The sequence below is a fragment of the Sapajus apella genome, unplaced genomic scaffold (genome assembly GCF_009761245.1).
Source record: "Sapajus apella isolate SASKATOON/1434 unplaced genomic scaffold, GSC_monkey_1.0 scaffold172, whole genome shotgun sequence".
In the NCBI taxonomy this organism is placed as follows: Eukaryota; Metazoa; Chordata; class Mammalia; order Primates; family Cebidae; genus Sapajus; species Sapajus apella.
This window is the reverse complement of record NW_022437112.1, coordinates 297185-313813: the sequence shown is the minus strand read 5'-3', so window position 1 is coordinate 313813 and position 16629 is coordinate 297185. Positions and strand designations below refer to the sequence as shown.

General features: G+C 42.8%; 1 non-coding gene across 1 annotated transcript; it reads right to left on the bottom strand.

Moving 5' to 3' along the window:
• Positions 1-5848: 5848 nt before the first annotated feature.
• On the bottom strand, positions 5849-5983 carry LOC116542720. The gene has a single exon (XR_004265335.1). It is a non-coding gene; the product is annotated as a small nucleolar RNA SNORA48 (small nucleolar RNA).
• Between the last annotated feature and the right edge of the window lie 10646 nt (positions 5984-16629).

Genomic DNA, 16629 nt, shown 5'->3' with positions numbered 1-16629 from the left:
GGTTTTATAAGCACAAAGTAATTCAACAAGATCTGATTGGACCTTGGAATGAAGTGATGCCATGGGGCATGATCTGATTGGATCTTGCCATGGGGTTATGCCAGGAGGCACGATCTGATTGGCTCTTGCCATAGGGTGATGCCAGGGTTCAATCTGATTGGATCCTGTATCCTGACATGTGGCATCTGCTTCTTAGTTCAGCCCCTACTCCTCAGTTAGATTTCTCTCAAGTTGCATGCTTGGTTCATCTGGGCAAATTCAGGTTCCATGATTCTCAATGTGGGGGTTCATGGCAACTGAAGAACAAATCACAGTTTTGTTACATGAAAGTTGAGCCAAATTTGTCTGATGCCGTTTATATATATATATATATATATATATATATATATATATATATATATAAATAATATGTACACACACATATATGTATACATATACACACACACATATAGTTTCATGTTACTTAATTGGTCACCTCTTAGGTGTCATTTTTTTTAGGTCACTAACCATAAAAAATGATAAACTTTATAAGGATGTCTATTGAATAGAGACAGCACCTTTAGCTCTTAGACTTTGGAAATAGCATGAATTTTATATTAGTTTAACAAAGAAACAGAATAACTTGGACTGTGCTACCATTACAAGAAAACCAGAGAGATCAAGAAAGTAGAGTGCAAGGATGTTATCTGGATGTCCACCGAGGGTGGCCAACCGCCTAGTTCCCTCAAAACTTAGGGGTTCAGTGCTGAACACACCCTGGGATGTGGACATTCAATGCTAAAACCAAGAAAACCACAGACAAACCAGTGTAAGCTGGCCATCATACTTACACTTCCGGTCAAGATGGAGTAACAGAAGTAGGGTTTTTCCCTCCAGTCTCAAATGACCAAAAAGTAAAGAAGATTAATTCTCAAAAGAAGATTAATTTTTAAAATAAAGGGAAAATAAATAAATTTTCAAAAGGGAAAAAAATGACAGTGATTCTCTGGAAGCAGAAAAACAAAGTGAGACCTTCGGTGGCCCCAGCTCACTGCCTTGAGAGCATTTCCAGGCTATGACTTGAAGGCAGAAACTAAGAGAAGCCTGGAAAACTCCCTGAGTTGAGGAGATGTAGCTGAGAGAATGGCCCAACCATCAATCAACCTACTAGAAAGCGTCTCGCCATCAGAATTCTCAAAACATCAAAATGACATACCTTTAAGATAAGAGATTCTGGAAATTTTCAAACACAGCTGGGTCAACTCTTGCTTCTATCCCTTGAAACCCTAATGTAAGATGTTTGGAGTGTGCATCGGGCTGTTTTCTAGTCAATGCCCAACACTGAGCCAGCTCAAACACTGTCAGATTTACACTATCGAGTTTTAAATGACTTCTTTTAACAAGTTAGATATATTGTGTAATAGTCCGTCGAATATTTTGAGGGGAACAAAAGAATGCAAACACAAGTTGATGGACTTAAAAAAAAATCATTACAGGTCAGGCATGGTGGCTCACACCAGTAATCCCAGCACTTTGGTGTGCCAAGGTAGGAGGACTGCTTGAGCCCAGCAGCCTGGGCAACACAGCAATACCCCATCTCAAAAAATTAAAATAGAATTAAAAATTTAAAAATGAAAAAAATTTTTAAATCATTATAATTCTATCCCAAAAAGATACAAATCAAACCCAACATGAATAATTCACCTATTAAATAACTTAGTACAGTGCCAGTTAAATGGGGAACTAGGTCTATACTGATATAATCGAATTATAGTTTATGCTTTGCTTTCTGATGTTGGGTTGTTTCAAAAGAAAGACATTTTTACATAAAACATCCAGATAATTACAGTTAATCTGAATTTGTCATCTTTGATTTTGCTTGTAGATAACAACAGTGTTTACTTTTGTTTAGTTACTGTAAACCTCAGTCTATAAACAAAGAAGATGCCTTCAAGACTATCCATCTATGAATTAAAATTATTTGCTTTAGCAAGACTAAGCAGAAAAAGAACTTAGCATATGCTATAGTGGATGTGTCTTGTTCCTTTAGTGGTATTTCTTACTATTGGAGTTTCTTTGCACTCAATTTATTTGGGATTTAGAAAATGCAGCCTTAGCTCTACAAGCGTGGGAAGAAAGAAAGCCTTTACATTCTCCGTATGTATAACAAAGATGTGTATTTCAAGCATATAGGTGCTTTTCTGCAACAACAAAATATAGTCTCAATGGGTTATCCAGACTGTCTTTATGTTTACCAAAGTGTTAGGCTATCCAAGATAAAAATTCCCCAAGCCCATTAACCTCATCCATTTTTTTCTGACTACAGCATAAGCAACGCTTTCATGACATCACTAAATAACATACACATGTGGTCACAGTTGCAGATACATATTTCCTGGCTGTGTGCAAGACGAGGCACTGTTTGCACAGGATCCCTTAAGCAAAATGTCACATTCCACCTGCAGACATCTGCCTATCCAAATGTGGGTGTGCAGGCAGTATACCCTAAGAAAAAATCTGCTATAAACTCTCAGAAGACCAGACACACTGCAGACCTCAACAGCCTCCCGCCCTTAGGCAGCCATTTCTACAAGAAATGATGTGCAGATTTTCCCACGCCCAAGAGCTGTTGTAGACAGGCATGGTTCTCACACATTGCATCATTGTTCCCCAGTTGAGAATTAACTCTGTCTCAGTCCCATTCTAATGTCCCCAGCAGGTATATCAATGCTATGATTCCTCTCTGTTTATCATCAAATCACCATTACAGTAAAGAAAAGTCAGATCATGCACTAAAGAGATTTCTCCATCCATAGCATGTTATTCTTTGAAAGTAGAGGGCTTTAAAAAAATAAGAATTGCATTTTGGTCATGAAGTCCATGACCAAAATGCCAAACGCATTGACGACAAAAGCCAAAATAGACAAATGGGACCTAATCAAACTCCACAGCTTCTGCACAGCAAAAGAAACAATCATTAGAGTGAATCGGCAACCAACAGATTGGGAAAAAATTTTTGCAGTTTACCCATCTGACAAAGGGCTGATATCCAAAATTTACAAAGAACTAAAACAGATTTACAAGAAAAAAACTAACAAGCCCATTCAAAAGTGGGCAAAGGATATGAACAGACACTTCTCAAAAGAAGACATACGTGAGGCCAACAAACATATGAAAAAATGCTCATCATCACTGGTCATCAGAGAAATGCAAATCAAAACTACATTGAGATACCATCTCACGCCGGTTAGAATGGCGATCATTAAAAAATCTGGAGACAACAGATGCTGGAGAGGATGTGGAGAAATAGGAACACTTTTGCACTGTTGGTGGGAGTGTAAATTAGTTCAACCATTGTGGAAGACAGTGTGGCGATTCCTCAAGGACCTAGAAATAGAAATTCCATTTGACCCAGCAATCCCATTACTGGGTATATATCCAAAGGATTACAAATCGTTCTACTATAAGGACACGTGCACACGAATGTTCATTGCAGCACTGTTTACAATAGCAAAGACCTGGAACCAACCCAAATGCCCTTCGACGATAGACTGGATAGGGAAAATGTGGCACATATACACCATGGAATATTATGCAGCCATCAAAAACGATGAGTTTGGGTCCTTTGTAGGGACATGGATGAACCTGGAAACCATCATTCTCAGCAAACTGACAGAAGAGCAGAAGATCAAACACCGCATGTTCTCACTCATAGGCGGGTGTTGAACAATGAGAACACATGGACACAGGGAGGGGAGCACTACACACTGGGGTCAGTTGGGGGGAAATAGGGGAGGGACGGTGGGGGGTGGGAAGCTGGGGAGAGATAGCAAGGGGAGAAATGCCAGATGTAGGTGATGGGGAGGAAGACAGCGAATCACACTGCCACGTGTGTTCCTATGCAACAATTTTGCATGTTCTTCACATGTACCCCAAAACCTAAAATGCAATAAAATAAATAAATGGGAAAAAAAAATAAGAATTGCACACAATGTTGCATGCTAGTTTTTTCAGAGAACTTAAAACACATGGTTACCCTAGAGGAAATGGTCACATTCTTCATTTCTGTCAGTGCCTATCAAGATTAAACTTCCTGGTTGGAGACTAGAAGATAAGATCAGAGCAGGAATACAAAGAAAGAGAACACAGGCGACTCAGACATTTCCAATCACAGTAAGAAATGGCCTCTGGAATGGAACTCAGGTTAAAGACTAAATTCTGATGAAAAACCTCCTACCAGTCCTGTTTCTAATTTTTTTTCATGCCCAAAACCATGGGATTTCTCAGATCTCAGTCTGTGGCTGTCTTGGTCAGCTTGGGCTTCCACAACAAAACACTGTATACTGAGTGGCTTATAAACAGCAGCCGTTTATTGCTCCCAGTTCTGGACTCTGGAAGTCCAAGATCAAGACGTGGCAGACTTAGTGACTGATGTGGACTTCCTGGTTCATAGACAGTGTCTTCTTGCTGTGTTCTCACACAATGGAAGGGACAAGGGAGCTCTCCGAGGGCCCTTTTATAAGGGCACTGATTTCATCTATGGGGCTCCACCCCCATGACCTTATCACCTCCCCAAAGCCCCAATTTCTAATACTATAACCTTGGGGGTTAGAATAAATTTGGAGAACACATGAACATTCAGACTGCAGTAGGGGCAAAGGCTACAGTCATGTGTCGCTTAACAACAGAGATCCATTCTAAGAACTACATCCTTAGGTGCTTTTGTTATCACGTGAACATCGCAGAATGCATTTACACAGCCTGCATGCTCTAACCTGCTAACACCTAGGCTCCATGGTTCAGCCTGTGGCTCCTGGGCCACAAATCTGTATAACAGCTTGCTGTACTGAATACCGCAGGCAATCGTAACACAATGGTAAATATTTCTGCATCTAAATTCATCCAAACATTTAAAAGCACAGTAAAAATATGGCATAAAAATGGTACATTAGTATAGGGTAGATTCATTATCATTTTAAGAAATGACTGTCACATATGTAATATATATATCCAGGAGTTGGAGGCTGCAGTGAGCTATGATTGTGCCACTGCACTCCAGCCTGGGTGACAGCAAAATCCTGTCAAAAGGAAAGGAAAGGAAAAGAGGAGAGGGGAAGGGAAGGGGCGGAGGGGGGGGGGGGGAGGGGAGGAAAGGGTGTTAGTATCAGAGGAATTTGAGAGAGAGTGGGAAACTGGGAGAGAATAATTTGGAGTAGAAAAAAAGGGGGACAGTAGATACAAATGTGGTTTTCAAAAGAGCAAATCAGATAGTTTCTCCTCACAGCCAACTTGTAGATAAAATAGTGTCCCCTTGCTCTTTCTGGAGGTAATGAAAATTCCCACTCCATCGGTGTTCTACTATTACAAGTTAGGTCTGGTAAAATGCCAGGGCTGTTTGCCTGTTGCCATAATTAAGTAGCCATTGACACTTGAGTAAGAATTAATAAATTAGTGAACTGTCAGCAAGTGTGTTGTCAGAGCCTGGAATTACCAGGAGTTTATCTGCTAAAGGAGAAGCTAGACTCCAAAAAGGGGTTAATGGGAAACTGAACACAAGTCCCTCTCACGTCGGGATTGTCCAGAGTGCAGACTGACCATTACAAATCCGCAATAAAAATCAGTGACTTCTTAAGAGGAGTTCTGAATGATACTTTTCCCCAAGGATTTGGAAGAGTCACTTTTTCATGTGTCATCCTCACTTGTGGGGGACATGTGTGTGTGGCTTCATGATTAATTGCCTTCTGCAAACTCTGATCTGTTACACAAGTCTATGCTGGTTATTCTCCATAGGTGGTCCCAATTCCCCATTTACTTACCCCTTTTTCTGCCATGCTGCCATCACTTAAAATGAACTTTACTTTAAAAAAAAAAATGTGTCCAAGGCATGAACCAAGCATAGGCACAGACGAAAAGCCAAGCTGGGATGAACAAGGGGTTGCTTTGTCCCTGGCTGATATGAGATGGGCACCACCAACCAGATGCCACTCTACCCACGTCAGGGACATAAAATGAGCTTCTTAGGGCAAATGAGAAGGGCACTCAAGGAGAGTCAGTGATATGGTTTGGATCTGTGTGCCCACTAAACTTCATGTCAAACCGTGTTCCCCAGTTTTGGAGGTGGAGCCTGAAGAGAGGTGACTGGCTCACAGGTGTGGCCCCTTCATGAATGGCTTAGCACCGTCTGCTCATCGCTGTTCTCACGATAGTGAGTGAGTGATCACTAAATCTTCCGATTGTTCAGAAATGTGTAGCACCTCCCCCATCTCTCTCTCTTCCTCCTGCTCTAATCACGTAACATTCCTGCTCCCCCTCCATCTCCCACCATGATTGTCAGTTCCTGAGGCCTCCCCAGAAGCAGAAGCTGCCATGTTTCCTGTACAACCTGCAGACCTGTGAGCCAATTCAACCTCTTTTCTTCATAAATTATGCAGTCTCAGGTGTTCCTTTTCAGCAGTCCTGGGCAGGACAGGGAATCAAGGAAATGATGGCGTTCTCTATGTGCAGCAAGCACGGTGACCTTGACCACACAGTCAACACGGTAAGCTTCAGCATTTGCATTGTCATTGAGCTCATTCAAGCAAAGCAATTCTGCGGTAGGGACTTTCCCTTCTAGAGAGCATGTGCATTTTGATGTTACTTGTCCTCAAACTGACCCTTGGCTCATTTCCATAGTAAAAAGCCCACCTGTGGGTAGAGATATAAGACGCTAATGAGACCTGCAGTGCATGAACAAGCATGCAGAGCTACTGCGCATGTCACCCAGAGGACCACCCAGAGCATGCTTACTACAACACCTTCCCACCCACTTATGAATCACCATGTAAGACTCGCAGAGGGAGATTCTCCAGCAATAATCAACACTGTCTCCGTCTCACCCTTACGTAAAGCCTGTCCTGAAATTTGTCTCCCTCAGGGTGTACTCTGTATTCTGCTCCTGACTTTCAAAACACTCTTTGTTTTGCAACAATTTACTCCATGCAGCATCCCCTTGGCTGTGTGTGTGTTACTTAAATTCTTTTAAACTGAGAAGACAAGAATCAAGGTATCATAACATCCGTCAACAGTGTGAGAACCGAGTAACACAATCAGAAAATGAGGAAAAGGGCAAGCCATGCTCACTGTGGCGCTGGGTCTCCTGTCCCTTGCTCCCCTCTCCTCAGTCACCCTCGAGGTTAGAACCTGAAATGGGTCAGCAGGGCTGCTGTCCTCGGGGGCTGCCTGCATTCCTTCTCTCATGGCCCCTTCCTCCGTCTTCAAAACCAGGAGCGTTTCTTCACCTCCACCTTCTCTCTGTCTGTCTCTGCCTCTCTCTGTCACTCTTTCTGTCTCCATCTATCTCTGCCTCTGTTTCTCTTTCTGTCTCTGTCTCTCTCCATCTCCCCCTCTGTGTCTCTGTCTCCCTCTCTGTCTTTCTGTCTCCCGTTCTCTGTCTGTCTCTCTCTTTCCCTGTGTCTCTGTTTCCCTTTATGTGTCTCATCTCTCTGTGTCTCTGCATCTCTCTGTGTCTCTGTCTCTGTGTGTGTGTGTGTGTCTCTGCCTGGGTCTCTGCCTCTGTCTTTCCTTCTCTCCCTGTCTCTCTTTGTGTGTCTCCATCTCTCTGTCTCTGCCTCTCTCTGTGTCTCTGTCTCTCTCTGTGTCTCTGTCTCTCTCTGTGTCTCTGTCTCTCTCTGTGTGAGTGTCTCTGCCTGGGTCTCTGCCTCTGTCTTTCCTTCTCTCTCTGTCTCTCTGTCTTTGTGTGTCTCTCTCTGCTTTCTTCATCACGTGTCTTTCACTCCTTTCTGCTTCCCTCTTCCAAGGAGCTTGGTGTTACACTGACAGCATCTGAATAATCCAGGATAATCTCCCATCTCGGGAGTCTTAATTTGGAAATCCTGTTTGCCATGTAATGTAAAAGATTCACAGGTTTCTGAGGTTAGGACATGAACATCTGAGGACAAGGGAGAATCGTGACGCAGCCCACGGCAACCACTTTAGGATTCTGAGTAAAACAACAGGGTCAGCCAGACACAGGGCTGTAGTCCCAGCTATTCGGGAGGCTGAGGTGGGAGGATCACTTGAACCCAGGAATGAGCTATGACTCCAGCCAGGGCAACAGAGCAAGACCCTGTTTCAAAATAAATACATCAGTTAATTACATAGAACAGAATTTGATTCTCTAAAAGGTATTCACTGTTTTGGTGACTGTTATCTGAATGTTCCAGGTAATAGATTTTATTTATTTATTTAATTTATTTATAGAGATGGGTTCTTGCTTCATTGCCCAGGCTGGAGTGCAGTGGTTCGATCACAGCTCATTGCAGCATTGACTTATTTTTTAAAAGAAACTTTGGTAGAGATGAAGTCTCATTATGTTGCTCAGGCTGATCTAGAACTCCTGGGCTCATGGAGTCCTCCCACCTCAATCTCCCAGCATGCTGGGATTACAGGTGTGAGCCACAGCACCTGGCCATGCCGATTTTAAAGCCTATTTAGATCTTAAAGCATTACATTGTCCTCCGTTTGATGACATAATAATATTTGTGATCATGTTCATATGACAGTGCTTAAACATGTTGAGTGTTCAAAGAAACAAGCACTGTTGCAGACTGACGTCAATGTTTACAATGCCTTGTGCACATAAATGTCATAAAGAAAAAGGAAGTCGTTTTCTTTAGCCCTCGGAAGACTATTGGGTGAATAAAGCAGTGACATTTCACTTTAAAGAGAAAATTAAGCAGGTAGGGCTTGCTTCAAAGTAAATGTGTGCTGAGCATAGGAGAATCAGAAGTGGAGATACTTTGTATATGTGGAAAGGGTAAAGTTAACTCTTAGAATGTGGCTAAAATTCAAGGTAAGGAACACGGCAAGTTGTCAGTCATAACATGGAGAATTAAGGGAATACAGATAGAGTTTTACAAATTCAGTTTGCAAAAGAAAATATCCAAAGAATGGCTGAATAATTAGTAAGATCTACAGTTCGGCATTTAACAAAAAGGATCCACTTCAGATGCTGATCTGTGAGCCAGTCTTTGTCTATTTCCATTTCTCTTTAGAGCACAGCTGTCATATATTCAGTCTAATGTGATAGATACGCCAGACGCCATGGCTGAAGCCTGTAATCCCAGCACTTTAAGAGGCTGAGGTGGGCGGATTATCAGAGGTCAGGAATTTGAGACCAGCCTGGCCAACATGGTGAAACCGCATCTCTACTAAAAATACAAAATTGAGCCAGGTGTGGTGACGCACACCTGTGATCTCAGCTAATCGGGAGGCTGAGGCAGGAGAATTGCTTGAAGCTGAGAGGCAGAGGTTACAGTGAGCCGAGATCGTGCCCCTGCACTCCAGCCTTGGCAACAGAATAAGTCTCTGTCAAAAAAAAGAGAATAATTGAATAATATGACAGAAAGGGAGATAGATAATAAAGTAATAGATTAACAGATGATACATGATAGGTAAGTAGATAGATGATAGAGATGATATGTAAATAGACAATACATAAAATGATAGCTATAGATGATAGATATGATCGATAGCTAGATAGATGACTGATAGAAAGATAATCGATGAGTAGCTCACAGATGATAGACATGACAGATATGATAGGAAGATGATAAATAATAGACAATAGATATGATAGATGACAGATATAATAGATAGATGCATTTGATAGATATGATAGATAGATGATAGATCAATAAATAGTACATACATACTTGTTTCTATGGCCACTTTTAAAATAAATGCCTAATGTTTTCTATGTTGACATGTAAAATCGTGTGTTCAGCCCAACTTCCATTGTGAAGAACAGCACGTGAAATCTAACACCACTCAAAGAATTTGGTGCATTTTCTTGTCTACAGTGCTGGTCAAGTTCAGCCCCAACTGCCTAGAGTAGGCAGCAGAATTAGGGTAGGTGGCCGGAGCAGCGTGGAGCCCCATCACCCCACACAACACTGACACAAGCGTGAAATGAGGGCTGGAGTCGGGAGATAAGAGGTAAGATAGAGTGGGTGGGTCACCGAGACTCAGAGTCTTCCATGGAAATCGGACAGTGGGGCTTACAGTGGAATGGAGAGGGCAGGACATGGGGCCAGGGTGGTGACTCGGCGGGTCCACATGAATCCTCACTGATGGTAGGTAGTTAGCGAGGACAGTTTTGTGGAGTCAAGATCCAAGCCATGGGGGCTCTGCCATCTGGTCCCAGAAACTGAGACCTAAAAAGGCTTTTATATATGAAGAATTTTGACAAAGGCATACTTACTTACCTGAACAAGACAGCAGCATCAAAATATAGAAGATGAGGGGCAAAAAGAGAACAAGGCACTGTTTCCTCAGCATCTTCAGGGGACATTACTAAGCTCATATGATCAAACACACCCCATGACCCGCACCATCACCAGGAGATGGGCACTTTCTCACCTTCATCTTAACAAATAAGATAATGGAAGTTCAGAGACAGAATTTGGCCAAGTTTCCAAAAGCAATAAGCAGAAACACCATCGCTTGTAAGAACCTGATCTATAATAGTGCAAAGGCAGTCTAACACTTATCACAGTTCAAAGGATTGTAACAAGTAGATTTTTTTTTCCTGTGTTATATTCCTTAATACTTTCATTAGCCAGCATTTAAATTCTAAGCAGAGGTCAGGTGCGGTGGCTCATGCTTGTAATCTCAGCACTTTGGTAGGCAATAGTGGGTGGATCACCTGAGGTCAGGAGTTCGAGACCAGCCTGGCCAACATGGTGAAACCCCATCTCCACTAAAAATAGAAAAATTAGCCAGGTGTGGTGATGCATGCCTGTAGTCTCAGCTACTCCAGAGGCTGAGGCAGGAGAATCGCTTGAACCCAGGAGGTGGAGGTTGCACTGAACTGAGATCGCACCACTGCACTCCAGCCTGGATGACAGAGCCAGACTCTATCTCAAAAAAAAATAATAAAAATAATAAAAAATAAATTATAAGCAGAATTTCCATTGCATTTTGCTTATCTGAAGTACATGTAACTTGGGGATAAGAACACTCATATTCAAGAGCTAAATAAAGTTAGACACAATTCCAGACATTAACACTATGAAGCTCCAGGAAGGAAAGCAGTGGAAACAAGAGGAGTGTAACTCAAAGCAAATCAAACCGTCTCTTTCACCTAAGTACATTCTATTCTTCATTGTTTCGTTTTTGCAATCACATGACAGTTTTCCAGTGCACACACTGAATGTCTCCCCTCTCTCGTAGGCAACAAGAATGGACAAGACTTCTTAAGCGACTCAACTTCAAACTATGCACACGTGAATTTTAAAGACACACAGAGCTATTTTACCGGCAGAGACTTGGAGTTGTGTCCTGGTAACGTCTACACATCTCGGCCAATGCAAACACAACTCAGGTGTGGCAAAAACCGGGTGCAGCCAAGTGTCTCTACCCTTCGGAGAATGTGCACATTGGCTCATGAAAAATGTCCACAGACCAATTCTGTGAAAGGCTCATAAAGTCTCATTTAAAGTCACAACGCCCAGCACATGTTTTAAAAGTTGCAAAGAAAGCAGAGATAAAATAGAAACAGACAGGCAATTACATGGAGAGCTTCATGAAAACATAAAGTCAGTTTGGGCTGCTCTCAGAAAAGGAGAACACACTATATTTTTATTTAATAGCTGGAGCTTGGGAACCGTCTGAAACCCTGGAACCTCTGCCTCCATTTTCCACTCCCCTCAGCCAGGCTAGAGACAGCATTGATTATAAAAAGTAGTGAACATTATTGCACCAAGAAAAATACGTGCGTTGTAGCATCTGCTGAGGTAAGACAGAATGGAAAAATCGGAGCCATCCCATTCTCGTAAGCCAGCTTCCCAAGTGCAGAGGAAAGGAGCAGTGGGAGGGACCTGAGATTTCCAAGCAGAGTTCGCTTCTGCTCCTCATTTGAGGTGGACTAGGGGGACTTAGTACTTCGAATCTCTGAGACATTGTCCTTTTCCAACCCAACAGCACTGGATTCCACAAATTATTTTGAGGATGGCTCTATGGCCAAATAAGCAAAGAAAGCAGAAAGCAGCATAATGTCTGGGGTCTGGAGAAGATGCCTTGCATTATGCCTGGGCCGCCATAATAAAGGTCCACAACCAGGGGGCTTCAACAACAGACATTGACTCTCCCACAGTCCTGGAGGCTGGAAGTCCGAGACCAAGGTGTGGGCAGGGCTGGTTCCTCCTGAGGCCTCTCTCCTGGGCTTGGAGACACGGTCTTTCCCTGTGTCCTCATGCGCTCGTTCCTCTGTGTGTGTCTGTGTCCTCATCTCCTGTTCTTATAAGGACTCCAGTCCTACTGGATCAAGGGCCACACTACTGACCTTATTTTACCTTCATCACCTCTTTAAAGACCCATCTCCAAATATAGTCACCTGCTGAGGTCCTGGAGGTTAGGATTTCACCATATGGATTGAGGAGGATACAGCTCAGCCCATCACAGTGCCTCTTCCTGACACAGTATGTTTCACGTTCAAATGGTATGCACAAGTCACTAGCAGCTGCCTGGCATATGTTGATGGAGAGAGAGGGAAATCAGGCAGTAGCAGTGAGCATCAGAACACACAGCAAGAGAGAGCATCGCCCTTGCATCATGTTTTAACATTTGTTTTTTATCCTCTAAATCAGAGGCTGACAAACTAGGGTCTGCCGGTCAAACTCGGCCCATCATCTGTTTTTATAAATAAAGTTTTACTGGCACACAGCCACATCCATTCACTTACATATTTTCTGTGGCTGTATTTTCAACCCAATACAGAGTTGAGTAGATGCTATGGAGACCAGATAACCCACTAACCCAAAGATACTTGGCCAGTTTAAATTTTTTAAAAAGTGCCAATTCCTGCTCTAAATGAGGGGACATGATTAGAAAGAATTTTATTTAAATGCATGGCACACTCACATTTATAATTTTGTAATTCCCCAAGCAATCCTGTAGGGATTGAACTAGAAGGAAGTACCAGATGGAAGAAGACCTCCAGGGAGATGGGGCATAGAGATGTAAGCTAAGAATTCGTGTGTGAGATAATCGTGGAAGGCTGAAGTTTCCTTTAAGACCTAGAGAGTAGGTTCTTCTGGGAAAGAAAATTGCAGGGCAGAGAGGAAGCCAAAAAATCCTGCAAAGGTTTGCAGCCCCTGAGCTGATATGTGGGCAAGAATTTTTCATGGGTGCAGAGATAATTCCTAGACAGCTTACAGACCTGGCAGGGTAAAGTACCACCATTGATCAGCGTATCAGTCTGTTCTCATGCTGCTAATAAAGACAAACCAAGACTGGGAAATTTACAAAGGAAAGAGGCTTACTTGACTCACAGTTCCACATGGTTGGGGAGATCTCACAATCATGGCAGAAGGTGAATGAAGAGTAAAGGCATGTCTTACATGGTGGCAAACAAGAGAGCACGTGCCGGGGAGCTCCACTTTATAAAACCATCAGATCTCATGAGACTTACTCACTATCACGAGAACAGCATGGGAAAGACCAGCCCCTGTGATTCAATTACCTCCCACCAGGCCCCTCCCATAACACGTGGGGATTATGGAAGCTACAGTTGGAGATTTGGATGGGGACACAGCCAAACCATATCAATCAGTAAGTGACTGATCAGAGCCCAGGGGTAGCCTCAAAAGGATGTGGTTTGCAGAGTTGATCCAGACTGGCAGCCTGAGGGCTGGTACTGGCCTGAGGCATCAAGAAAAAGAAGAAAGTCAGATGGGGCTAGTAGACTAACATCAAAAGAGATGTGGAAGGATTAGGAGGACTTGGGGAGAGTGAGCTAAAGCTAAAGGATTACGGTCAGATGCTGACTGCTGTGAAATGTAAGATTTCAGAGATAATACAGATGTGGTGGCGATAAGGAGGACAAGGTGAAGACAGGACAGCTGTCTATTATTCCAACTATTGAGTGAGGTTACAAGAAGATCACTGCAGGGGAGGATTTCAGCATTGGGACATTCATGTCCAGCTGGGAAGTGACCTTTGTGTTCACTATAGTGGGACACAGATGTAGTGATGGGGTCTTCCCAGTCTGTGAAATGGGAGCCACTTCCTGCCCCAAGAAGTAGAATCCTAGGTCTTGGGTCCATGAGGTAACCTATAAATTGCATCTCCATGTGGTTGGGCGTGAATAAGAGCCTGTTTCTGATTTGTGGCTTCTATTTTTATGGTATTCAGAGCTCCAAGTTTCTTCTCAACCTCATTGTTATTAATAGCTCAGGGACTACCCATGGTGCTAGAGTGGGTCTCATCTCCAAGTCCAAGATTATGGGGACTGGCTCACCCCAGGGGGATGGAATTAGAAGTGATTACCCTGCCTCCTCTCCTAAGATTTAAAAAAATGAGGCCACTTGACTCATTCCTGTAATCCCAGCACTTCTGGAGGCCAAGGTGGGAGGATTCCTTAAGCCCAGGAGTTTGAGACTAGCCTGGGAAACACAGTGAGATTTCATGTCTGTAATAAAAATTTTAAAATTAACCGGTATGTGGTGGCACACGCCTGTGGTCCCAGCTACTCAGGAGACTGAGGAGGCTCCTTTGATCCCAGAATGTCAAGATTGCAGTGGGTCGTGATTGCACCACTGCACTCCAGTCTGGCCAACAGAGGGAGACCATGTCTCAAAAAACAATGAACTAGAAATTCTACAGAGCAATTTGTTGTGTATACCGAGACATAGACAGGCATCTTTATTCGATTTGTCCATTATTCTAGCCATCCCCAAAAATCCAGAACCTAGTGGCCAGCAGCAGGATTCATGTCCAGCACAGGGATTTAGGATTCTGTGTGGTAGGTCATGTAGACCCCACCGTACCCAATGAAGTGGCCAATGCTGTCTTGGGGTGGCAAGGCTTTAAATCATCCCCTGTGGGGTTATACTGTTCTGGTCAGTTAGGACGTTTGCCCACCATGCTGACCTCTGTCTCCTTGGTTGGTGCTGACAGAGCCTGTGGTGGTCTTACTGTTGACCAGGGACATAAATGACATATGGGAGGTCTGCGGTCAACTGAAGCTTCAGCCTTGGTTAGTGTCCTAGGAGGATCCCGTGGAAACAGACAAGCGAGAGAGTGATCAGAGGTTGGCCATGGGATTGTTTGTGCACATGGGTGCCACTGCACTCCAGCCTAGGTGACAGAGTCTCACTGTCAAAAAATTAAAAATAAAAAAATAATCATTTTCATGGTTTTATATCAAACTTAAATATACATATAAATATATGTACTCAATATATACTTTTAAATTTTAGTGAAATAAGCTTTTGTGTACCTTATGTGGAAAAAATCCAACATTTCTTCCTAAACTCTTCCCTCATGAAAAACAACACTAGTAAAAATAATAAGTAGCATGTTTGCTAATTGAAAAAACTAGCACAACAGCCAGAAGGAAGATTAGCAACATTGACATTGAAAGGAGGACTACAATTTTAAGCAAGAGCTTCTGGTCAGTTTATTTGCATTATGTTGGCTTTTCAACTCAGTACGTTCCAGAAGGTTCTCAGATTTATATTGAAGAAGAGTTTTATAAGTTGGACGGTGATGTTATTTGTTTTTGAAAAGCAGTACAATGATGGCCTTAGAGGCTAAGTACCTTAGAAATGGTATATCTTCATGCGCATAGAAAGATTCCTTCCTTCTTTCTTTCCTTCCTTCCTTCCTTAGCTAAGAGCCATCCTTAGCTCAAAGAGAGGGAGTGCTTCCTAGCTAACAGCCTTGCAAGGCACGGGTTTCTGCAGGCAGAACGAGGAGCTGAACGTTTCCAGCAACCTGGTTGGATGATTCTGCCTTCCTCTAAAGGATTTGCTGAGACACATCCACTTGCTGCCCTCATGGCAAGATCCCACAGATCCTGTTGCCATCTTCCGCATCTCAGTGAAATAGCCCTGAGCAAAATCGCACATTCAGTCTTCTGGATGTAGAGTTAATTCCTCTGTCCTCAAACATCCTGGCTTACAGAAGTGGATACCAATCCAAAGCATGCCCAGAGGACACACTGGTATTCTTGAATGAGCCAACCTTCATTACAAAACACCCTCAGTGTGATAATTGGTCAATTTATCAAGTTGGTGGGCCATGTTTCCATACAGTCATCCTTTTTATTCTTCAGACATCTTTACTCTTTCATCGGCCCAGAGAAACAAATGTTTAGAGATGATGATAGATTCTCAATGTGTGCTGCAGTGAACAATGCATACCCCTAGCACATGCCAGCCCTGGTGGCCTGAATGCCTTCAGCACTGTAGATATCGATTCGAAGGTATTATTAGATCTCAGAGTGAACTGGTTTTTTTTTGGAAGATGGAAAATGTGCAGTTCACCAAGAGGCACTCCACTCATGCCAAGACCCTCGACTCTCTGTGAAGTTCTTCATTTTTGTCTCAGGTAATTGTTTTAAGTATGTGTGCTTACCCAATAAAAACCTCTTGTCTTGGTGACATTGTGGAAGTGTAAAGTCAGACAGAGAGAGAAGTTCTTGTTGCCTTCTTTAAAGGAGAAACATGCCTTTTTCTGATCAAACTCCAGACCCTCCAAAATTAAATTAGCTGTGTGTGAGCCCAAGAGGGAAGTAAAAGGTAGAAAGAAGGAAACAGAAAGAAGAAAAAGAAGAAAGAAGGAAAGAAAGAAAGAAAGAAAGAAAGAAAGAAAGAAAGAAAGAAAGAA